Here is a 27,498-nt window from a genome sequence, read left to right as displayed (position 1 = left end):
CAAACATATTTTCATTCAATTTAGTCCAAAAACACATAAATGGGAAAATTACCATTTTACCCCTGACATTTACAATTTTTACAATTTAGTCCCTATTGCACAAAACACAAAATACACCAAATTTCCCTATACTTATGTTGGGCCAAATTTTACCCACTCACAAAAAAGTCCATATATTCAAGTTATTTCACAATTTAGTCCCTCAAATTATTATTTTTGCAATTTAGTCCTAATTACTCAAAATCATCAAAAACTCCAATACAAAATATGTTAATGTAAAACATATCTTTCATTTTACATCATCAAACAACAAATATCACAAGCTATCAACAATGACACAACTCAAAATATTCATCAAAATCAAAAATTCAAGCATGGATTTTCTAGTACTCGAAGCAACGATCTCAAAAACGTAAAAAGTATCAAAAACCGAGCTGAACACTTACCTTAATCTATCTTGAACAAGGCCGAACCCTACTTTGTTTTCTTTCTTTTTCTTTGTTTTAGTTTCGGTGCAAAGATGAAGAAAATAACATGAATATGGCTTATTATTTTATGATATAATAACATATATTAATATATTATTATTTTACCTTTTCTAACCTTAGTTAATAAATTATAAAATCACTTATATTATGCCCACTACCATCCAACATTATATATAATGGGCTAATTTCATCATAAATACTCCAACTTAGAAAGCCTTTAAGAAATAAGCCCTTTACAAAATAAACTACCCACTTTTCAATTTACGCGATTAAGTCCTTTTATTTAATCGGACACCTAAACAACAAAATTAAATCACAAAAATTTCACAGATATAAATTTGCACAAAATAAACACAGAAAATAATTTTTAAATATTTTTCTGACTCGGATTGTGGTCTAAAAACCACAGTTCCGATTAGGGTCTAAATCGGGCTGTTACAACATTCAAATATCACAATAAGCCATTCAATTCATATCAATTTCACATTCTTAAAACATCAATATGGTCACTTTCAATTATACACTAATTTGCCTAAAACCACAAGCATACCAATCTCAATTTTCAACTAGTTGATACCCAAAATATCAATCCACAACAAGCATTACATAGCCTGTAACACCCCGTACCCGAGTCCGTTACCGGAGTCGAACACAAGGTGCACACAGACTTAACTTAATTATTTTCACAGTCCATTTAAAAATTTCCAGACAAGCTGGTTACTGCGTCACTGTCGCCTTAAAAATCATATCTTGAGTTTCAAAACTCGAAAATCGGTTTCGTAATTTTTCCCTGAAACTAGACTCATATGTCCATCTACAGATTTTTTTCTAGAATTTTTGGTCAAGCCAATTAGTACAGTTTATTAGTTAAAGTCTCCCCTATTCCAGGGTTCGACTACACTGACCTTCATGCATTACGAATTGGATATCTCCCTGTACAGGGCTTCAATACTGATACCTTTTGTTTCTCTAGAAACTAGACTCAAATAGGAATCTATACATATATGGCATGACTTCTAATTATCTCTGGTTAATTTATAATGAATTTCCAAAGTCGGAACAGGGAATCCAGAAACCGTTCTGGCCCTGTTTCACGAAAACCTAAATATCTCTTAACATACAACTCATATGACCGTTTCGTTTCTTCCATATGAAAGTAGATTCATCAAGGTTCATTTGCATAATTTATTCACTATTTAATTCCATTCCTGATAATTTTAGTGATTTTTCACATCCACACCACTGCTGCTGTCAGCATCTATTCTTAAGGTAAACTTTACCTATTTCGTGGTTTCCATGGACCAACTAGAGTTTTGTCATACATAGGTCCACATATAATCATATTTAGCCATTCCAAGGGCTGATCATTGCCCAACACTTCCATTCCAGTCCATAGTCACATCATGAAACCATATATATATACATGAACACAAATGGTCTAATGCCATACTCCACTTCTACGAGCCATTTTCGCATGGTGCATACACATACATCACAAAAAGTACTTGAAAAAAAACAACAAAGGGTAGTCCTATACATGCCATTTCAAAGCTCAACCAAAATTTGTACCAAAAGGGGGCTTTGATAGTGTGGGAGACTTCGACTTCCAAAAATCCCGAGTCCGATAGCTGACGAGCCAAAATCTATAAAACAGAGAACAAAGAAACGGAGTAAGCAATTTATGCTTAGTAAGTTTTGAGCAAAGAATTTAAGCACAACAGAGGTATAGCATTCATATAACTAAACGGACAATTCAGTATATACATATTCTCAAATCGTTCCTACTTCACATTCCAACCCCTGAATTCATACATGAGGGATCATCTTAGCCAAATTCATTGCTGGAATTTTTCAAGCGTATTAACTGAAATTTTTATAGCAAGGTTGCTCATTCCCGAATCACGTACCTTCGGAATTTAACCGGATATAGCTACTCGCTCGATTGTCTTCGGGACATAGCCCGGTTATAGTAATTCGTGCAAATGCCTTCGGGACTTAACCCGGATTTGGTAACTCGCACAATTGCCTTCGGGAATTAACCCGGATTTGGTAACTCGCACAAATGCCTTCGGGAATTAACCCGGATTTGGTAACTCGCACAAATGCCTTCGAATTAACCCGATTTGGTAACTCGCACAAATGCCTTCGAATTAACCGGATATCATTGAATAACCAAGCACATATATTAACAAATCATAACACATCCGTATTTCATTCTCACTACCAAAGCTCGAACACAAGACACTATCATATTTACAATTTCGGCTCAATAGCCACATACAAGAGCATGATTTTGATTTGTTTATTACATAATCTAATTAGATCATAATCTAAGTTCCATTACTCGAAAACTTACCTCGGATGTTGTCGAGCGATTCGATGGCTATTCGACCACTTTTTCCTTCCCTTTATCGGATTTAGTCCCCCTTTGCTCTTGAGCTTAATTTAACAAATAAATTGATTTAATCATTTGAGCATCGACAAGAGGAATTCAAGGTACTTAGCCCACATATATTCATTAGACATTAAAGTCACATATGTACGAATTCATGAATCAAACTCAACACATTAGTTAGTACTCTCCTTAGCGAATTTTCTAAGTCAAGATAAAGCCTTCAACATGCTTACTCATGGCGAACAACACATCAACCTAGGTACTCATTCATGTGGCCGATTATGCATGTTGATGTTGAGGCCAATTACATGTTTAATACCACACATGAATGGCATACATTTTACTAACTAATGCATTACATATTGTAGCTCAATACACATCTATCATTTACTTCATAACCAAACATCATCACAAGTAAATATATACCTTGAGATAGTATATATGTCATATGCAAACATATATACATATAGGTGCAAGGGCGAATCTCAAGTTGATTATAACCAAATATAAACATATATCCAAAACACAAATCTTACCTACCATGCAATAAGCATAAATCATTCTTATGGATATACCATGGCGAATACATCACAACACCATACCATTTCAATTTTGGTCATGGTTAAACAAAGAACTTAATGTCTCACTCGAAATGCTAAAAAGAAAATCCATGAATCATCAACCCACCATCACATATATCATCGACAAGCTTCATATTTAGCATGCAATGGCATTAACACAAAATCCACCTTGGCGAACATCATTCCCATGACATAGCAAAGATTTGAACCATGGGCTAATTAGAACTTAAGCTAGCAACTAAAAACATGCATGAATCTCATGGCACAACCTCAACATACCTTAATCTAGATACAAGTATGGCCAAACCTCCTCCTAATCCTCTTCCAACCCAAGCATGAAGCAAGAACTCCCTCCTTCTTCCTTAGGATTTTCGGCCAAGAGAAGTGAAAATGTTGAACATTTTTTTTTTGTTTTCTTTCCCTCAATTCACGGCAATAGGGGATCACACACCTTCTCTCTTTTTTTTTTTTTTTCCATTTCTTTATTCCTAACCTTAGTTTATTGTTTCCTCCTATAATGCACCAACAAAACATGTCCATGACATGTTTTGCCCATCATTCTTTGTCATGGCCGGCCACCACTTATAAAAAGAAGGGATATTTGACATGCAAGTCCTCCCTTTTGATTACATGCACTATTAGGTCCTTATAGATTAGCCTATCACATTTCAAAAGTGTCACACAAGTCCTAATAACTGAATTCACATGCAATCGACTAAATCGAAGCTTGAAATTTTCACACATTCATAAATACATATTCTAGACAATAAATATTACGTTCAAACATTTCGACGACTCGGTTTAGCGGTCCCGAAACCACTTCTCGACTAGGGTCAATTTTGGGCTATCACATAGCCATTATCAACCAGATAACAAAAGGCCATTTGCACATATATATTCATCACAAAATATACCAAAATAAGCCAAATCACACGGCTATACACATAATCAAACATTCATCATTTACAAGCCAAATCAAATGGTTAAATCCATTTCCAACATATATACCATATAACCACAACTCCTATACATGCCATATAACTAAATACATAAGTTCAAAAGTACCAAAATGATAGCTTGATAGTGTGATGAGATCTTCGACGACTCCCAAATTCGAGCAAGCTTCGATATTCACTATAAAACACGAAAAAGTAACAGAGTAAGCTATAAAGCTTAGTAAGCTCGTATGCTTAAAGTAAAACTTACCATTTATACACAATTTAAGCAATTAACATATCATAACATAACTCATATTGATCCACAAACCTATCACATATTCATTTACAAGGTTAGTTATGAAGTTCACAAGTTTTCTTCGATTCAACACTTGTATGATTCATGTACATACCTTACTAACTGGTATCAATCTCATACTCATTCATATCCTTGATAATACATGTTGAACCATTTGGAATAATATCGAATAATCAGGAATCTCGCACCCTAAGTGCCAATACATAGCCGAAGCTATCTCAATCTCACAACTCATATAATGCTCACTCTCGAGCTATCAATGGGTCTAATCACACAAGCTAACGATCAAGACGTAGGTACATGGTGCTGCTTACACAAGCTAAAAAGAAATTACAACACATGCTGGATAACTCAGCCACCGGTAGGACGTACGGACCAACACCCAAAACACATAACCCCTAATGACATGTCATTCATATCCTAATCTATTCCTAAGGTTCAACTAGGATTTCAAATTGCTGAATCTTCGTCGAACATATCCGTAAGTTCATATTCACAATTATTTCAATAATAAAGCATTTAAAACACAATTATACTAATGCTTATTAACATACGAACATACTTTGATTCACGAAAACGACGAAATGGATCGACTAGTCCAATACTTTATTTTTCACCCGATCTAGATCCGAACTTCGTTTTTCTTGATATATATAATATCAAATTTAACCTTTTCAATTATCATTCTATTCAATTTAGCCCAAAATTATATTATGGAAAAATTACACTTTTTCCCTTAATATTTCAACATCTTTACAATTTAGTCCCTAGCTCATAAAAATACAAATTCATGCAATTATGTCCCTATCCATGCTAGCCGAATTTCCCTTATTAACATAGCATCCCATATTTTTCATTAATTTCACAATTTAACCATGATTTTTTCACATTTTACAAATAAATCCCTAATTTGCAATTTCAACCAAAATCACTTAACAAATGTTGTTTATCTAACAATAACCATTCATTTTCTATCATCAAACATCAAAAGACACACATATTCATTAATGGTAAAACCCTAAACCTTTAACAGTTTTGCAAATTAGTCCCTGGCTAACTGATGATAAACCATAAAAATAACATGTTTTAATTCCATGCTTGGCATGTTTTGGAAGATTTATTTTATAATTTAGTGAATTTGATTCTCCTAATCCTTTAATTTCATGTTTTTATACTTAGGAGAGCATAAGGGAGCAAAAGGAGTGGAAAATAGGCCAAAATCAGACAAAATGAGCTATTTTCAGGAACCATACGGCCTGGGCATTCCCACATGGGCTGAGCATACGCCCGTGTGAGCCACACCAGCTGGCCACATGCCCATGTGCCAGCCCATGTCGATTTCAAACCCTATTTCCATAACACGCAGAAAATTCCAATTTGTTAGGGTTTCTAAGCATTAAATACACACTAGACGAAGACCTCAGAGATCACGTAGAGAAGAGCGAAGAAATTACTCGAAGAACATCGTCAGAATCAACTTAGAAGTAGGATCTCATTCAAGATTGAAGATCTCCAGTCAACTTCTCTAGATGTTTTTGGGTTTCTTTATGTTTTGTTGTTTTCCTAACTTTGAGATGTTTTCCTTCCAAAGTATGAACTAAATTGCCTAGATACCTAGGGAAGATGAAACCTGTGATGGATCTTGTTATTTAATTTCTGAATTACATGATAAATACTTGATTTCTTAATCTCAACTATGTGTACTTATTCCATGTTTTAATGTTTTCAGGATATTAATTCATAATTGATGTGCTTATTTCAGTGGAGCAAAAGTCCCCATTTAAGAGTAGATCTAGCATAATTGAGTGGAGTTGCATGCAATCCTAGAAATAGGACGACATAAATCTATCGGATTAGATTCAAATCTAATAGGGGAATCTATAGATCGAGTTAAATAGAGGTTTTAATTAGAAAGAGATTTCAATTAATCAACCAAGAGCTAGTTATTTTTACTCTTGAAAGTGATATTAATATAATCTGGGATTTCTACGGATCAAGGCGAGTGAATAAATTGTTTAATTCAGATTCAGAATAATAAGTGAAGTCTAGGTGGATTCTTTCCTAGGTATTGTCTCTCTCATTGCTTCATTCAAAAATTTTCTTACCTAATTCTCTATTGCGTCTTAATAATCAGTTTAGATAATTATAGATTAAAAAAATCATTCAATTTATTGGCTAGATAATAAAAAGATAGTAATTAATAGTACTTTTAGTCCTCGTGGATACGATATTCCCGACTCACCATAACTATATTGTTATTCGATAGGTGCACTTGCCTTTGTCGTGATTTTAGTTAGTTAAGTCAGTCATCATCATGTTTTTGGCACCGTTGTCGGGGACTAGGATATTAGGAACACTAAATTTTTATTAATTTAGCCCCTTTTTTTTACTTTTATTGCATTTTATATTTGTTTTTATTTTAATTTGTGTTTACTAACTTTTCTTTTATTTGTTTCTGGCAGGTTCCATTAGTTTATGACTAGAAGAAACCCATTAGGACCTCTAGTATTCAATAGTGAGATTGAAAGCACAGCTAGCAGAAACCGTCGAGAAGGAAGATAGAGTTGACAAAATATAGTAGAAGAGCAAGAGTAAATCATTAATATTACTGAAGAGATGACTGAAAATCAGAATAATCAGCTATCTCATGTAGTTGCCACAAATCCTGCTCCTCGTACTATGTACGATTATGCCAAGCCTAATTTAACTAGGCCTAAATCGAGTATTGTTAGACCTGCTATTGCTGAAAATAATTTTGAATTGAAACCTAACACTATTCAAATGATTCAACAGTTTGTTCAGTTTGATGGTTTGCAGGACGAAGACCCAAATACTTATTTGGCTAATTTCCTAGAATTTTGCGACTCTTTTAAAATTAATGGCATTTTTTGATGACGCCATTCGCCTTCAGTTGTTTCCATTCTCATTAAAAAATAAGGCTTAACAGTGGTTGAACTCCCCCCTCCCATGAGGTTCTATCATTACATGGGACCAAATGACTAAAAATTTCTTATTGAAGTATTTTCCACCAGCCAAGACAGTTAAGTTGAGGAATGATATCTCTTTCTTTGTGCAAATAGATTTATAAACCCTTTATGATGCATGGGAGAGGTATAAGGATTTATTGAGAAGGGGCCCTCACCATGGGTTACCTTTATGGCTACAAGTTCAGACTTTCTACAACAGTTTGAACCCCTCAACTAGGCAATTGATCGATGCAGCCGCCGGTGGGACTCTAAATAATAAAACACCTGAAGTGGCTTATGAGTTTATAAAAGAGATGTCACTAAATAATTATCAGTGGCAAGTTATGAGAACAAAGCCAATGAAAGTAGCCGGTGTTTTCAACATAGATGCGGTCACTATGTTGTCGAATCAGGTAGAACTTCTAAATAAAAAGATTGATGGTTTATATGGTTCTATGCAGGTACACCCGGTGATGCAGTGTGATACAAATGGAGGAGGGATAAACAATCCAGAATGCCTATCCTACAGCCCTAGCACAGAGAATGAACAAGTTAACTATATGAGTAATAATTCTAGACCTCAGAATAATCCTTATAGTAACACTTATAATGCAAGTTGGAGGAACCATCCCAATTTCTCTTGGGGTGGTCAAGGAAATCAGAGACCACAACCCCCTCCAAGCTTCCAACAACAACCTTACTCACAAGAGAAGAAGCTGAATCTTAAGGTGATGTTGATGAAATTCATTTCAGTGTCAGAAACTCGTTTCCAAAACACTTAAACAGTGCTTAAAAATCAACAAGCATCGATTCAAGGGCTTGAGAACCAAATAGGTCAATTACTAAGATGATTTCAGAAAGACCACAAGGTAGCTTTCCTAGCAACACTGAAACTAACCCAAGAGAGCAGCTTCATGCAATTACAGTTCGAGATGAAGAAGGGTTAGTTAAACTGGAACCAAAAATAAGGCAAGAAAGTATGGTAAGTCAAGGTAAGGTTGAGGTGAGCCACAGTGTATAAAAATCGTTAAGTAAAGAGTGTAAACCTCTATGCCATATCCAAATGGGACAAAAAAAGACCACGCAAATGAACAATTTGGTAAATTTCTTAAACTTTTGAAAAAGTTTCATATTAACTTACCATTTATTGAAGCTCTTTCGCAGATGCCCAATTCAGTTAAATTTTTGAAGGAGCTTTTGGCAAACAAGAGGAAGTTAGATGATTCTTCACACATGGAGCTAAATACAATTTGCTCAGCTATCTTACAGAATAAACTACCCAATAAGTTGAAAGATCCAGGGAGTTTTACTATTCATTGTATAATTGGTAGTTTAAATATTGATAATGCTTTAGCTGATTTAGGGGCGAGTATTAATGTCATGCCCTACAAAATGTTTATGCAACTATGTCTTGGGAAACCCAAACAAACTAGGGTGAACATTCAATTGGCAGATAGAACCATTAGATTTCCTAGGGGTATTGTTGAAGACGTTCTTGTTAAAATTGATAAATTCATATTCCCAGTTGATTTTGTTGTTTTAGACATGGATGAGGATAATGATGTACCTTTAATTTTAGGATGACCCTTTTTAGCAACTGCTAGAATGATTATTGATATTGGTACAAATGAACTCATACTTCGTGTAGGAGATGACATGATTAAAATCCAAGCTCATGATTCTGCTAAGATATCTAGTGATCGAGTTAATTATATGAATTCTGTTAATACAAGTAACCTTGTGGCTCAACATTCTTTGTAGGAAACTCCTCGAAAAAGTGAGATAAAGCCACGGTTCAGCTTATATGACAAAAGCAGATCAACTTATGAAGAACGAATGTTGAAAATCGATGAACTAGACTAATGGCGGTCACATGTCAAGGAGAAACCAAGAATACACGATGTAGAACCAAAGTAATGCCATGACAAGCATAAGGATGAAACAAAGCAATTTAAGGTTTGGGACAAGGTATTGATTGATAAAACAGATCCTCAAATCATCACTTCAGAGCTTAACGCAAACGGAGCAACTCCTTTTACGGTACTCAATGTCTTCCCATACAGTACAGTCGAGGTAACTCATTCTAATTTTGGCACTTTTAAGGTAAATATTACTCGAATTAACCTTATTTGAATAAAAAAACTGACAGCAAGAAAGAGGAATTTCAACTTCGCGAACCACCATGACCGTGCGAATACGAGGTAAGTAAGCTTAAACTTTAAATAAGCACTTTTCGGGAGGCAACTCGAGCGTTAACAGTCCTAATTTACTAATTTTATCTCATAATATTTTTAAAATTAATTAATTTTAAAAAATGTTTTTTTAAAACCCACACGGCCAGGACACACGGGCATGTCCTTGGCTAGTGGATCTTTTGACTTAGTTTTGAAATTGAAGAAAATTGGCAGTGAGTTACATGGCCGGGCGACACGGCCGTGTGACCCACACGGCTTGAACACACGTGTAACAACCCGATTTTGGGCCTAATCAGAATAGTGGTTTTGGAACCACAAACCTGAGGTCAGAGAAATTATTTTGATGTGATTTTATATGTTATAGCATAACTAAATGAGTGTATGAAAATTTTGGTAAAATAATTTAAGCGATTGCATGCTTAATTTAAAAAAAAAAGACGAAATCGCATAAAAGGTAAAAGTTTTGTTTTACTATCCAATTGTGTTAAATAGCTAGTGAGCCAAAATTTAAGGTCTTTAAATGACAATTAAACCCTTTTTAATAGAGGTGGAAGGCCATAGGGGACAAGATTGGTCAAAATGTCAAAGTTAGGTGACATTTGGTGACTTAATTGAAATAAATAAAACAAAAGAAAAAGGGTTATCATCTTCCTCACCTCTCCACTGAAAATTTCAGCCATTCTGGGGGTTTTAAAAGTTCAAAATTTCAGCAACTTCTCATCCTTACAAGTAAGTGAGTTAGATAGGTTTTTTTTTTTTGATGATTTTTGCATTTTTAGGATCTTTGTGGCATGAGCTAGCTAAGGAGGGGACTATTTTGCAAGATGGTTAAAAGTCTAGGATTTTTTCATGAGGGTATTCATGTTTTATTTTGAAATTTTCATGGTAGAAAATGAATCATTGTAACACCCCGAACCCGAGACCATTGCCGGTGTCGGACACGAGGGGCTAACAAGCCAAGTTCACATGGTTTGCCCACCAATTTGACATTTCCAGTCAGGCTGGAAGACTGCATCACCGTCGCCTTAAAAATCATATCTCGAGTTTCAAAACTCGGAAACTGGTTTCGTAAATTTTCCCTGAATTTAGACTCATATATCCATCCATGGATTTATTTCTAGAATTTTTGGATGGGCCAATTGGTACAGTTTATTAGTTAAAGTCACCCATGTTACAGGGATCGACTGCTCTGACCTTCGTGCGGTATAACTTGAATATCTCTCTGTACAGGGCTTTAATGCTGGTGTCGTTTGTTTCTAATGAAACTAGACTCAAAATGGAATCTGTACATATAAGGTATGTCGCCTAATTCTTTCTGGATAATTTATAGCAAATTTTAAAGTTGCGACAGGGAACCCAGAAACCGTTCTGGCCCTGTCTCACAATAGCATTAATATCTCTTAACATGTAACTCCTATGACCATTTCGTTTCTTCCATATGAAAATAGACTCATCAAGGTTCATTTACATAGCTTATTCACTATTTAATTCCATTTCTACGAATTTTGGTGATTTTTCACATTCACGTCACTGCAGCTGGCAGCATCTGTTTTTAAGGTAGGTCTTACCTATTTGGTAGTCTCCATGAACCAACTAGTCTTTGCCATACATAGGTTCATATATGATCATTTTAACCATGCCAATGGCTGATCATATGACCAACATTCCCATTTCCAAGCCATAGCCACATCATGACACCAAATATATACATACAAACCACAATTATTGTAAGTTCATGTTCCCTTTTCGAGCCATTTTCGCATGGCCGTACATACTTACATCACCACATATTTAACAAACAAGGGTAGTCCTATACATGCCATTTCAAGTTCAACCAAGAATTTATACCAAAATGGGGCTTGATAGTGTGGATGACTTCGACTTCAACGATCCCGAATCCGATTGCTATCGGCGAAATCTAGAAAACCGAGAGCCAAAGCGGCGGAGTAAGCATTTTTATGCTTAGTAAGTCTCAAGGAATATAATCAACTCTAATTACAGCAATACATTCACATAGTTAAATGCATCATTTCATTAATGCGCATTCACATAATCATACTTACTTTACCATCCCAACTCTTATGTTCATACACAAATAACGGCTTCATTAAGGCCGATAACTCGTTCCATCATAGGAGCGGATATTCACACGCCTTACTCCTAGCGCAAAGCACACACCGCACTTACCTTGTCATTGGGAAATTTCACAAGTGCATTAGCTGAAATTTTCCAGCAAGCTTATAATTTTCAAATCACATACCTTCGAGTTTAACCGGATGTCGCTACTCGATCAATCGCCTTGGGACATAGCCGGTTATGGTAACCCGCACCAAGGCCTACGGGACTTAACCCGGATATCACGATTTGCACAAATGCCTTGGTCTTAGCCGGATAGAATGACTCGCATACGAATGCCTTCGGTCTTAGCCCGGATGTAGCCACTAGCACAATTGCCTTCGGTCTTAACCCGGTTATAATTTCCAGCATAATTGTCTTGGGCTTAGCCGGATATCATTCAATTTCTCATGCACACATACATCAATAATCATTGGACATACATATTTATTTTCGTTACTAAGGCTCAAACACAATTATAATCACTAACATAATCGCCTTCGGGACTTAGCCCGGTATCATTCGAATACTCATACACACATAAATCAATAATCAATACATCCATATTTCATCTCACATAATTCGAGTAAGGTCACTTCTTGAGGACTTACCTCGGATGTTGTCGAACGGCTTTTACGGCTATTCGATTACTTTTTCCTTCCCCTTGTCCAATTGTGGCCCTCTTAGCTCTTGAGCTAATTCAAACAAATTCAATTTATCAAAACCTCATTGTGCTAGCTTATGGCGAATATGACAAGGAATTTAAATGGTCATATGGCCACTCTTTAGCTTGAATACACAATGGTCATGCACATTTTATACTACATGAAGCAATTCAATACAATTTATTTGAGCATCAAGGAAAGGCTAAGGCCTTCAATAGGCTACCCAAGGCCGAATATTCATGTACATGTTGAGGCCAATTTTGCACTTAATACCTCACAAAACAGCATGCATTTACTAGTTAATGCTTTGCACATTGTGGCCCAAAACTTATAATATAGCATCAAGCACTTATATGTGTGCTAGGCAATTGTGCTTGCAATTTCACAAGCATTCTTCCACATCTTCTTCTTTAAACCAATATATTCATCACTTACTTCATAGCCAAAACATCATGTGTAAACATATATATACAATATGAGCATGGCGAATTTCAAGATGTCCATAGCCATCCAAAATACAAATTTTAACTAACATGCAAGAGGCATGAACCATGTTCAAGGATGCATCATGGCGAATATGAAAATCATGCTCCATTCAACTTCAATCATGGTTAAACACAAAAGAAACTCAAAATCTTACTCAAGAGTAGACAATCCATCATTGCATGCATCATCATCAAGCTTCACACTTAGCATGCAATGGCTTTATCACCATAACAACTTTGGCCAAATACCATTTCCATGGCATAACAAAGATTTGAGCCATGGCTAACATGCACATCAAGTTAGCAACCAAAACATGCATGAAACTCCTAACACAACCTCATACATACCTTAATCTTGATGCAAACTTAGCCAAATCTCCTTCTAGATCTCTTCCAAACCAAGCATGAAGCAAAAATCCTCCTTCTTCCTTAGTTTTGGCTCAAAGAAAGGATGAACAAAATTTTTTCTTTCCTTCTCTACAACTCACGGCAATGGGGGATTACCACACTCACACACATTTTTTTTCATTTTTTATCACCCATACACCTTTGTTTATTATTTCACCCTAATGCACCAACAAAACATGTTTCATGACATGTTTAGCCCATCCTCCCTTGTCATGGCCGCCACCACCTATAAAGGGGAATTTGACATGCAAGTCCATTATTTTGCATGCATGCTTTAATTAGTCATCACACATTTCCTATCATACTTTCAAAGTTCATTACTAAGTCCTTTCTTGTGGAATTCACCCTTATAACACTAAATCAATCATCATAAAATGTCATACATGAGCACACATATTATAGGCATCAAAATAAATTTTAATTATTTTTATGCCTCGGTTTTGTGGTCCCGAGACCACCTTCCGACTAGGGTCAATTTTGGGCTGTCACAACTCTCCCCACTTAAGAAATTTTCGTCCCGAAAATCTTACCGTAAATAGGCTTGGATATCGCTCTTTCATAGAGTTCTCGGTCTCCCAATCAGCTTCTTCTATCCCGTGCTTGAGCCATAACACTTTCACTAGCGGAACCCGCTTGTTTCATAACTCTTTCACTTCTCGTGATAGGATACGAATCGGTTCTTCCTCATAACTCATATTAGCTTAAATTTCAATTTCGATGGACTAATCACGTGCGATGGATCGGATCTATAGCGTCAAGCATCGAAACGTGAAAGACATCGTGAACCTTTTGAGTTCGGGGCAAAATCAAATGATATGCCATTGGACCGACTCGCTCGATATCTCATATGGCCCAATGAACCTCGGGCTCAACTTGCCCTTACTACGAACTCGAGTATCTTTTTCCAAGGCGATACCTTGAGAAACACTTTATCGCCCACGATACTCGATATCCTTACGCTTCAGATCCGCGCACGACTTACAGCGATCGGAGGTTATCTTCAGACTTTCACGGATTACTTTCACTTCTGCTCAGCATCCCTAATCAAATCCACCGAAAATCTTGCTTTCACCGAGCTCGGTCCAAAACAATGGTGTACGGCATTTACGACCGTACAAGGCCTCGTAGGTGCCATTTTAATACTTGATTGAAAGTGTTGTTGTAAGCGAATTCAATCAACGGCAAATACCGCTCCCATGAACCACTAAACTCGAGGACGCAACATCTTAACATATCCTCAAGTATCCGAATTATCCGCCGGATTGACCATCGGTTTGGGGGTGAAAGGCGGTCTTGAAATGCAACTTGGTACCCAAAGCTTCTTGCAACTTTTTCCAAAATCGCGAGGTAAATCTCGGATCTCTATCCGACACGATGGAAATAGGCACCCCATGTAATCTCACAATCGAGAAACGTACAATTCCGCTAATTTGTCCATTGAAAAATCCAGACGTCACGGGGACAAAGTGGGCCGACTTAGTCAATCGATCTACCACGACCCAAACCGCATCCTTCTTACTTGCGACAATGGCGGTCCGGATACAAAGTCCATTGTGACTCGATCCCATTTCCACTCGGGTATCGTGATTGGTCAAGTAATCCGAAGGCACCGATGTTCCGCTTTCACTTGTTGACATATTAAACATCTTGAAACAAAGTCGGAGATGTCTCGCTTCATACCATGCCACCAAAACCGACGTTTCAAATCATTGTACATCTTCGTACTCCGGGTGGATTGCCATTCGGCTACAATGGGCTTCATTGAATTATCGAAATGAGTTCAATTCTTTGGGACACACCGCGACTTTTGAACCTCAAACAATCGTCATCGTCGATTTGAAACTCCGAGTCCTTGTTCGAACACACGCAGCCCGCTTTTGCAACCAACTCGTCGTCGACTTTACGAGCTTCTCGAATTTGGTGTGTCAATAATGGTTTGGCTTTCAATTTAGCCACTAACACCCGTCGGATCGGACGGACAAGTGCACATTCATCGCTCGTAAAGTGAATAACGATTTACGACTCAAGGCATCCGCAACCATATTCGCCTTTCCGGGTGATAGTCAATGATCACTCATAATCCTTTAACAACTCGAGCCAACGTCTTTGTCGCAGATTTAAGTCTCTTTGGGTCATCAAATATTTGAGACTTTTGTGATCCGAGTATACATGGCACCTTTCACCAAATAAGTAATGTCGCCAAATCTTTAAAGGCGAATACGATGGCTGCCACTCGAGATCATGAGTCGGATAATTTTTCTCATGTGGCTTTAATTGCCTCGACGATAGGCCACAACTCGACCTTCTTGCATTAATCGCAACCTAACCCAAGTAGAGAGGCGTCGCTATAGATGACAAACTCCTTGCGGACTCGGGTTGCACTAGAATTGGGGCTTCATCAAATAAGTTTTCAGTTGATCGAAACTTTTTGGCATTTCTCGTCCATTGAACTTAACGTCCTTTTGGAGTAAGCCGTCATCGGCGTGGCTATCGTTGAGAAGCCTTTACAAATCGTCGGTAATAACCGCAGAAGCCCCAAAAAGCTCGAACCTCAAGAATATTTCTGAGGCTTCCAATTAAGTATGGCTGAAATTTTATTGAATCGACTCGAATACCCGATGCGAGATACCACATGACCCAAGAAGCTAACCTCTCTTAACCGAACTCACACTTGCTGAACTTAGCATATAATTGCTTGTCCGTAAAATTTGCAGACTAACCGCAGGTGTTCAAAGCATGTTCGGTCTCATTTCTTGAATAGACCAAGATGTCATCAATGAACACGACTACGAATCGATCCAAATATGGTCTAAAGATCCGATTCATTAAATCCATAAATACCATAGGGCATTAGTGAGCCCAAACGGCATCACTAGGAACTCATAGTGACCATATCTCGCTCAAGGCGGTCTTGGGCACGTCCGAATCTCGGATTCGCAATTGATAGTAGCCCGATCTCAAATCTATTTTCGAGAACACCGAGGCTCCCTTCAGTTGATCGAACAAGTCGTCAATACGTGGCAAGCGGATATTTGTTCTTTATCGTCGCTTTATTAAGTCGACGATAGTCGATCTACAATCGCATGGTTCCATCCTTCTTTTCACGAACAACACCGGCGCACCCTAAGGCGAAAAACTCGGCGAGCAAAACCTCTATCCACCAATTCTTGCAATCGAGCTTCCAACTCCTTTAATTCCGTTGGTGCCATACGATACGGAGCTATCGAAATTGGAGTGGTACCGGTACCAATTCGATGCCAAATTCTATTTCCGAACAGTGGTAAACCGCAATTCTTCAGGAAAACATCCGGTATTCACAAACCACGGCACAGATTCGGGTTTCTTTTCGATTCCTTGTCATCGAACACGACGCAAGGTACGCGCACTCTTTTCTTACATATTTTCGGGCCAACATTTACGATATTACGGTGGCAACCCTTTAAGTCCGTAGACTTAACCCGAATTATCTCGTTATTCGCGCACCTCAAATCGATAGTCTTACTTTTGCAATTTACGACCGCATCGTGCATGGTCAACCCATCCAAACCAAGAATAACGTCAATTCATCGAACGGCAAAAGCATCAAGTCCGCCGGAAACAAGAACCTCGGAACACTAGGAGACTTTTCTTGCACACTTTGTTGACAAGCACGTAATGACCCAAGGGTTTGACACCGAATTACAAACTCAAGAGACTCAATAGGCAAAGTCTTCTTGGATGCTAAGGTTTCACATATATAAGATTGAGTAGAACCGGGGTCAATCAACGCAATCACTTTAGTATTGAAAAGGGTGAAAGCACCGTAATGACATCCGGAGAGGCGGCATCCTCGCGTCTGGCGATGGCATAAGTCCTCGCAGAGCACGAGCCTCAGATCCGATGGTAGCATCTCTAGATCCTCTCGACCGCCACCGACATTGCCCATATTTCTAGGTGGCCTACCTCGGCGATGGTAGCACCCGAGTTTCCACTCGACTCACATTCATTCAAGCTTCCTCGGGCAATCCTTCCTAAAGTGGTCGGCCGATCCACACTTATAGCGAGAGTGATCACGAAACCAACAGCTCCCGAATGCCATTTGCCACAATGTTGACACTCCGCCTCTCTCGGCGATCATTTCCACCATTGGCGATCAAGTGACTCGTGTGGTCACAGGGGTCGATCGCGTCCTCGTCTAAAAAGCCCAAAGCGCCTCTAGACCGGTTCACATCATCTCGAAATCTCTTGATTGCTGTTGAAGAGACTTTCCGAGGACCTCTTCGAATTCTCCGGTTCCCACATCACTTTTTGTTTCTCCTTTCTAAGCTCTTCGACTTTACAAGCTCGCTCAACAAGTACTACGATCTCTCGTATTTCGAGAATGCCAACGAACATCCTTATATCATCATTCAGCCCATCCTCGAAGCATTTACACATAATAGCTTTGGACGAAATGCATTCTCGCGCGTACCGGCTAAGCCTCACAAATTTTCGTTCATAGTCGGTAACCGACATAGAACCTTGCTTAAGATCAAGAAATTCCCAAGTCACTTGCTCTCTAGGTACCACGAAGTCGAGTACTCCACCAATAGTAGGTGGAATCACGTAGCAAGGAGATGGTACACTTTAAGCACTCATCGGTGTACAAGATAGCTCATCGAGCACCGGATAGTGTTGTCCAACCAAAATTCAGCTCGTTCGGCATCATCATCATCCGTAGCTTTAAATTCAGTGGCCCCATGTTTTCGAATCCTATCGATTGGGGCTTACTTGACCTTATTTGGTCATTACGGAGGTATTGTAGGTCGGGGTTGCATTTGTCGGGAATGGAGGTTGTGGGACAGCCGTGTTAGTTCGAATGTATTGATTAAACCATTCGTTCATCACACTATAAAAGGCTTGCCTAGCCTCATCATTCGGATTGCTGGCCATAGGTTGAGAGTCCGCCGCCCTGTCCCTTGTCGGGAGCAGCGCCACACTCTCCACATCATCAGCTATTGCTCGGTTGGGATCGGGATCCATTGCTATAAACAAACTCAAAGTCAAATTGTCAGAAATCACCACACTATCGATTCATCATTTAATGGCATGTATAGCTAGACCCCAAACACCTCACGGTAGTCCTAGAATTGACTAAACCGTGGCTCTGATACCAATAAAATTGTAACACCCCGAACCCGAGACCATTGCCGGTGTCGGACACGAGGGGTTAACAAGCCAAGTTCACATGGTTTGCCCACCAATTTGACATTTCCAGTCAGGCTGGAAGACTGCATCACCGTCGCCTTAAAAATCATATCTCGAGTTTCAAAACTCGGAAACTGGTTTCGTAAATTTTCCCTGAATTTAGACTCATATATCCATCCATGGATTTATTTCTAGAATTTTTGGATGGGCCAATTGGTACAGTTTATTAGTTAAAGTCACCCATGTTACAGGGATCGACTGCTCTGACCTTCGTGCGGTATAACTTGAATATCTCTCTGTACAGGGCTTTAATGCTGGTGTCGTTTGTTTCTAATGAAACTAGACTCAAAATGGAATCTGTACATATAAGGTATGTCGCCTAATTCTTTCTGGATAATTTATAGCAAATTTTAAAGTTGCGACAGGGAACCCAGAAACCGTTCTGGCCCTGTCTCACAATAGCATTAATATCTCTTAACATGTAACTCCTATGACCATTTCGTTTCTTCCATATGAAAATAGACTCATCAAGGTTCATTTACATAGCTTATTCACTATTTAATTCCATTTCTACGAATTTTGGTGATTTTTCACATTCACGTCACTGCAGCTGGCAGCATCTGTTTTAAGGTAGGTCTTACCTATTTGGTAGTCTCCATGAACCAACTAGTCTTTGCCATACATAGGTTCATATATGATCATTTTAACCATGCCAATGGCTGATCATATGACCAACATTCCCATTTCCAAGCCATAGCCACATCATGACACCAAATATATACATACAAACCACAATTATTGTAAGTTCATGTTCCTTTTCGAGCCATTTTCGCATGGCCGTACATACTTACATCACCACATATTTAACAAACAAGGGTAGTCCTATACATGCCATTTCAAGTTCAACCAAGAATTTATACCAAAATGGGGGCTTGATAGTGTGGATGACTTGACTTCAACGATCCCGAATCCGATTGCTATCGAGCGAAATCTAGAAAACCGAGAGCCAAAGCGGTGAGTAAGCATTTTTATGCTTAGTAAGTCTCAAGGAATATAATCAACTCTAATTACAGCAATACATTCACATAGTTAAATGCATCATTTCATTAATGCGCATTCACATAATCATACTTACTTTACCATCCCAACTCTTATGTTCATACACAAATAACGGCTTCATTAAGGCCGATAACTCGTTCCATCATAGGAGCGGATATTCACACGCTCTTACTCCTAGCGCAAAGCACACACCGCACTTACCTTGTCATTGGGAAATTTCACAAGTGCATTAGCTGAAATTTTCCAGCAAGCTTATAATTTTCAAATCACATACCTTCGGAGTTTAACCGGATGTCGCTACTCGATCAATCGCCTTGGGACATAGCCGGTTATGGTAACCCGCACCAAGGCCTACGGGACTTAACCCGGATATCACGATTTGCACAAATGCCTTGGTCTTAGCCCGGATAGAATGACTTCGCACGAATGCCTTGGTCTTAGCCGGATGTAGCCACTAGCACAATTGCCTTCGGTCTTAACCGGTTATAATTTCCAGCATAATTGTCTTGGGCTTAGCCCGGATATCATTCAATTTCTCATGCACACATACATCAATAATCATTGGACATACATATTTATTTTCGTTACTAAGGCTCAAACACAATTATAATCACTAACATAATCGCCTTCGGGACTTAGCCCGGGTATCATTCGAATACTCATACACACATAAATCAATAATCAATACATCCATATTTCATCTCACATAATTCGAGTAAGGTCACTTCTTGAGGACTTACCTCGGATGTTGTCGAACGGCTTTTACGGCTATTCGATTACTTTTTCCTTCCCCTTGTCCAATTGTGGCCCTCTTAGCTCTTGAGCTAATTCAAACAAATTCAATTTATCAAAACCTCATTGTGCTAGCTTATGGCCGAATATGACAAGGAATTTAAATGGTCATATGGCCACTCTTTAGCTTGAATACACAATGGTCATGCACATTTTATACTACATGAAGCAATTCAATACAATTTATTTGAGCATCAAGGAAAGGCTAAGGCCTTCAATAGGCTACCCAAGGCCGAATATTCATGTACATGTTGAGGCCAATTTTGCACTTAATACCTCACAAAAACAGCATGCATTTACTAGTTAATGCTTTGCACATTGTGGCCCAAAACTTATAATATAGCATCAAGCACTTATATGTGTGCTAGGCCGAATTGTGCTTGCAATTTCACAAGCATTCTTCCACATCTTCTTCTTTAAACCAATATATTCATCACTTACTTCATAGCCAAAACATCATGTGTAAACATATATATACAATATGAGCATGGCCGAATTTCAAGATGTCCATAGCCATCCAAAATACAAATTTTAACTAACATGCAAGAGGCATGAACCATGTTCAAGGATGCATCATGGCGAATATGAAAATCATGCTCCATTCAACTTCAATCATGGTTAAACACAAAAGAAACTCAAAATCTTACTCAAGAGTAGACAATCCATCATTGCATGCATCATCATCAAGCTTCACACTTAGCATGCAATGGCTTTATCACCATAACAACTTTGGCCAAATACCATTTCCATGGCATAACAAAGATTTGAGCCATGGCTAACATGCACATCAAGTTAGCAACCAAAACATGCATGAAACTCCTAACACAACCTCATACATACCTTAATCTTGATGCAAACTTAGCCAAATCTCCTTCTAGATCTCTTCCAAACCAAGCATGAAGCAAAAATCCTCCTTCTTCCTTAGTTTTGGCTCAAAGAAAGGATGAACAAAATTTTTTCTTTCCTTCTCTACAACTCACGGCAATGGGGGATTACCACACTCACACACATTTTTTTTTTCATTTTTATCACCCATACACCTTTGTTTATTATTTCACCCTAATGCACCAACAAAACATGTTTCATGACATGTTTAGCCCATCCTCCCTTGTCATGGCCGCCACCACCTATAAAGGGGGAATTTGACATGCAAGTCCATTATTTTGCATGCATGCTTTAATTAGTCATCACACATTTCCTATCATACTTTCAAAGTTCATTACTAAGTCCTTTCTTGTGGAATTCACCCTTATAACACTAAATCAATCATCATAAAATGTCATACATGAGCACACACATATTATAGGCATCAAAATAAATTTTTAATTATTTTTATGCCTCGGTTTTGTGGTCCCGAGACCACCTTCAGACTAGGGTCAATTTTGGGCTGTCACAATCATAGTTGTGAAATAAACAACTTTTGTGAAGTAGTTTTCATGGAAACCCTAACTAAGGACCATTTTGCATAAGTTATGAAATGGGTGATAAATGTGTGAAATAATGAGAATTCTGAGATGCTATAGTTATAAAATGAATTCAACTAGGCTTGGATAATGAGGAAATCCAATAAAAATTGATTTACGAGCTTAGGGGTAAAATTGTAATTTTTATAAAGTTTAAGGGCAAAACGGTCATTTTACCAAAGTATGAGTCTTGACTTGAATTGATTAATTTGTGTATTAAATAAACTAAATTTTAACATTTTAGATCAAGATAAACGGGATTCGAGTCTTGATTTGGGGAAGAACAAAGTTTACAAGGATTAAGCTCGTTCCCATCATTTTGTATCGAGGTAAGTACATATGTAAATAATGTGTCATTGTAGTTTACTTTTAAATGTTTTATTTTTATCATGTACCATAATCATACTCAATGCCATGGAAGTATAAATAATATGATGTAAGAATAACCTACTTTATGAACAAGTGCGACAATACCAGGTGAGATACGAAATCCCGTTGAACCTCGAAAATAGTATAAGATAAAAAAAGGTAAGTCATGATAAATTGAGTGGTCTGAACTCATGAATTGAGTTTGAGTTCATGAGATAAGTGTGCTATGTAATGTGGGTCTGGGTACTGATTTTGTGTGCAGACCCGTGAGTAGCTCAATGAGTGGGCATTACATAATAGAGCTATAGGGTTCGGGTACTGACTTGGTAAAAAAGCCCGTGAGTAGCTCAAATATACAAGTATTACAAAGTATGGGGTAGCCCTGGCTACTTGTATAGCAGTTAGGTGTAAACTTTCCGTGTATCCATTGGTCTTTTGAGTGTTCAATGGGTAATTAGATGAATGAGTTGGTGATACTTCCCATAAGGTACGTCAATAGAGAGAATGAACTTGAGTCATGTTATGGGTAATTAAAGGTATGTATACTAAACTCATGAATAGGGCCTCAGTATGTGATGAGATGTAGTACGTATGCATAAACGAAGTAAAGAGTAAGATAGTGAGATTAAAACGATATACATCATTTAAGTATGATAAATTATCGTCTAATGAATGTGTTTCTAATTACGCGTTATTTGCATACATGTACTTACTAAGCTTCCATACCTACCCTCATTCCTTTCTTTTCTTATAGTGCAGCCAAAGTAGCTCGTGACCATTGTTTTACATTGAGGAAGCCAGTCACACTATCCATGAAACTTTTAGTATAGTTAGTCTTTTCCTATCTTGAGTATGGCATGTATAGAGATCTATACTTTTGTGTCACTGTTATTTTGGCCAAATGTGTTGGCTTGAGATGAACCCTCCATTTTGTATAAAGCCTTGGATAATGACTCATATTCATTATTGATATATACTAATGATGATATTTTCATGGATGAGTAAATTGCATGATTGAACTAATGCCTATTGTGGCTGATTAGATATTATATTGCTGTATAGATTGGTCATGTTAAATAATATTGTAATTTGGTATATGTGAGGGTGGCATAAACGCTTGGACAATAGCCTTGTTTTGCCCACACGGTTGGACACACGGGCGTGTGTTTAGGCCATGTGTGACACACGGGCAGCCTCATGGGTGTGTCACACAGCCGTGTGTCCCCTATACATTAAATTTACAAGTCAGTATGCATGGTAGTAAACACACGGATAGAGACACGGCCATGTGTCTCAGCCTAGTACACGAGCGTGTGCCTTGACCGTGTGCCTCTTATTGGATGCTGACGTCAGAAACAGAATTTCAAGGTTTTTAGACACGAGTTGGGACACGGGCATGTCATGATTGTGTGAGGGACACGAGCCATAGACACAGGCGTGTGTCAGGCCATGTGAAAACCCCTATAGGTTCGAATTTAGAATTTAATTCACACGGGTGTGTCCCTAGATGCTTAGGCCGTGTGTGTCACACGGGCCATTAGCACGACCATGTTATAATGACCATACGTGCGTGTTGCCCTTCCACACGAACGTGTGTCCTGTTTCAAGAGTTATTTTTCCAAAGTTAGTTAAAGGACCCGGGTTGGTCCCAAATGGTTTCCAATGGATGTTTAAGGCCTCGTAGGCCCATATTAAGGAGGCCTCATAAGTCCATATTAAAAAGTTTGACAAAGTTCAGATTTTTTTAATTTGACCGAGTCTTAATGACATCGAAATGATTGTATACATGTAATTAAGCGTGGTAACCCCTCGTATCCTATCCCGGCGTAGGGCTCGGGCTTGGGGTGTTACAACTCAGGCGTGTCCTTGGCCATGTGGAGCCTGGGACTTAATTTTTCCAAAAATCAATAGAGACATGGCCTAAACTAGTCCACACAGACATGTCCTAGGCCGTGTGAAATTTGGAGCTAAATTTTTCGATTTTGAAACAAATTAGAGAGTTACATGGGTAAGGCACACGACCGTGTGTGAGACACGGTCGAGCCACATAGGAATGGAAAAAATGAAAAAGGTGCCACACGGCCATGCAACACGGCTGTGTGAAAACTGGGCCTGAAATTTCATCGCCACGAGCTAATAAGAGACCATACGGGCATGTGACACAGCCTTGTGGCCCAACACGGGCCTCACACGATCGTGTCACCCATTTAACCTTAAAACCCTAAATTGTTTCTACTTCTTCTTCTTCTTCTTCTTCTTCAAACTCATTTACCCTAGCCGCCGTTTCCCCCAATCACTCCCTTTCCAGCCACTGTTCACCCTTCGGCCTCCCTCTCCTACTCTCCATCGTCGAGAACCAATCCCACACCTGACCATCCCCTTATCTTTTTTCCCCTTTCCTTCTTCACTTTGTCGGCCACTTACAACGCTCTTTCCCTTCTCCTTTCTTTCGTATTCTTTTCTTGCCTCTCCCTCATCTTTCCACCCTTCCCTCAACAGCCACCTCCCATACCACCCCCAACCACGCACCAACCCCCAACCGCGCCACCTTCCTTTCCCGCTCCTCCCTTCACCCGTATTTTCCAGACCCAAGCTGACCCCACCCTCCACCGCTGGGCCACCACCATTCTCGACCCTCCACCGCAGCCCTCACTTCGGCCATCTCCAACCACCGTCGATCCTCCACCGGTTGCCCATTTTACTTTATTTTGTTATTATTGTTATTATTTATTTTATTAATTTTTATTTTAGTTAACTGTTATTTATTTATTATTCTTTACTTGTTTATCATTTATTTCATTTTTAATTTATATTTTATTTTCCTATTATAATTAGTTATTGATATATTCTGCGTTGATTTTCGCTTTTGTTTAGGTTTATTTGTTATTTCATTACATTGTAGTTTCTTCATCTTTGGTTTTTTTTTATCTTATTCATGAATATTATTTTTCATTTAGAAAAATTTGTGATAATTTTATTTAAGATTTCTTTTTGCACTCTTGTTTAGTATTCTTTTAGTTTATCCGGATTTTATAGTTTTATTTGTTACAGTTTTGTTGTTTCGTATTGTTTTGGGATTTGAATTTTTTATTTATGGTCTGTTCATTATCGTTTTCTTTAAATTGTTAAATTATTGGATTGCCTCGCTTATGATCTATTCGTCTGGTTCTTTCATTTTGGTTTTAATACTTGATTGTTCGATTTTCTTGCAGATACACAATGACAAATAGACGCTGTAAGTCCAAACCCATCGTCCTCGCTTTAAAAAAAGTGGAAAGGCCCTAGTGGGACCTCCCCATCGTGCGCTTTTACTGAGGCACGCCACCTTTATCTTCGATTATCGACGAGCCCCCAGGAGGATTTATATCAACCTCTTCGAGCACGAACACTCGGTCTAGGCCGTTGTATTGATTGGGCCGCGTTGGAATAAGTCCGCCTCTCTGATGATGTGCGTGCCATTATCACCACAGCTCCGTGAGATAGATTCTTTGCCATCATTGAGCCCACATACATGTAGTTGACATTGGAGTTTTGCTCGAAGTTTCTGGTATAGCCGGTCATGACAGTCCATAACGAGGCTGGCACCATCAATTTTCGACTGGGTGGTTTGGTGCGCCACATGAGCATCCCCGAGTTCGGTGCTGCTTTGGGACTTTAGACAGAGGAATTTATGAGCATCGAGGACTTCCTTCGACTTAATCGGCATATCCATCACTCGCCATCACATTGTTGGGCCGATCTTACAGCTAGCCAGACGCTTTATAATGCGAGTCCCTCAAAGGCGACTTCTCTCTCTCTCGCCTTACGGTACATTCACGCACTCTTAGCTCACACTTTGACAGGTCAGAGAGAGGGCACCGGAGTCGTTAGAACTCACAACACTTTCTTTCTATGGAGCATGGAGCACGAACATATATTTGATTTGGCATACTTCATAGCTCTAACCTTCCGCCGTTAGACTGACCACCACAAGAAGAGCCCCATCTGTTTAGGCCCTTATGTGACTCAACTTGCTTGACACTTTGGTCTTCTCAACACACCGGACCAGTCCTCTCCACTAATGGTAGTAGGCCAGATGTCCCCATAGGGTGTCTCGAGCATGATCCACATGAGGATGATCGAGCGGCGTCATGGAGGGGACCCCCCTCAGTATCGATTGTTTCATTATGACGCTCAGAATGAACCCGAAGAATTCACTGATGATGTTCCTCCCTATCACAAGGACCCACCACAGCCTCCACCTTCGAGTCACCAACTTATTCCTTCTATTGCAAGCTTCCGAGGAGTATCCACCGGGGAGTTCACTAGTTTCTGCCAGTACTACGTTTAGAGGTTCGGTAGTATTGATGCTACTTTACAGTAGATTTGTCAGCATTTCCATATTTCTCCTCCAACGCCGACGACTAATGATGCCAATGTGTCTGATGGTGAGGACCATTGAGTTCATTTATTTTTATTTTTAGTTTTAGTTTTAGTTTTGTTATTATTTTTCTGTTTAATTGTATTTTCCTTTTTTTGCTTTTATATTTAGAACTATATTTTATTATGGTTGTTTCTAATCGAGTAACCTTTTAATCTTTTTCAGAATTGTGTTTCTTTTCTTATCAATTGCTCATAATCATGCACTACATCTACATTTCTCTACAATTTCGCTTTTCATTGTTCTGGGAATTTCATCCAATATTCAGGGCAGTTTCAATTATCTCCCTCTCTTATGATATTTTGTTTCTACTGTGTTATTTTTGTTTGTACATTAAGAACAATGTACATCTTAAGTGTGGGGAGGTTATTTATATGATTATTAGAAATCCATGAATTATGTCTTGTGTTCAAGTAATTTTCTCATATTACTATTAGAATGAATTTTTATCAATTAATGATTTTTATTGATGTGTTTTGGATTAAATCCATGGATATTTATGCATTGATTGTTTAAACTTTAAGACATGAGAGAACCAAGCATGATAAGTCTATTTTCAGAATTAAAAATTGCTAGGTTGTTTCCCTAAATTGAAGTATTACCTTGAAGTTTGAGATTTGCAAGATTGATATCAAAAACCAAAATTTTTGTGAGACTTTGAGCCTTTAGAGCATACA

The 27,498-nt window shown here is 38.4% G+C and overlaps 1 non-coding gene across 1 annotated transcript; it reads right to left on the bottom strand.

Moving 5' to 3' along the window:
- Window positions 1-7,761: 7,761 nt before the first annotated feature.
- On the bottom strand, window positions 7,762-7,868 carry LOC128289628 (small nucleolar RNA R71). Its single transcript, XR_008279272.1, has one exon. It is a non-coding gene; the product is annotated as a small nucleolar RNA R71 (small nucleolar RNA).
- Window positions 7,869-27,498: the final 19,630 nt, after the last annotated feature.

The sequence above is a fragment of the Gossypium arboreum genome, chromosome 2 (genome assembly GCF_025698485.1).
Source record: "Gossypium arboreum isolate Shixiya-1 chromosome 2, ASM2569848v2, whole genome shotgun sequence".
Classification (NCBI taxonomy): domain Eukaryota; kingdom Viridiplantae; phylum Streptophyta; class Magnoliopsida; order Malvales; family Malvaceae; genus Gossypium; species Gossypium arboreum.
The sequence above is the reverse complement of the archived record's forward strand: the minus strand, read 5'-3'. Positions and strand labels throughout refer to the sequence as shown.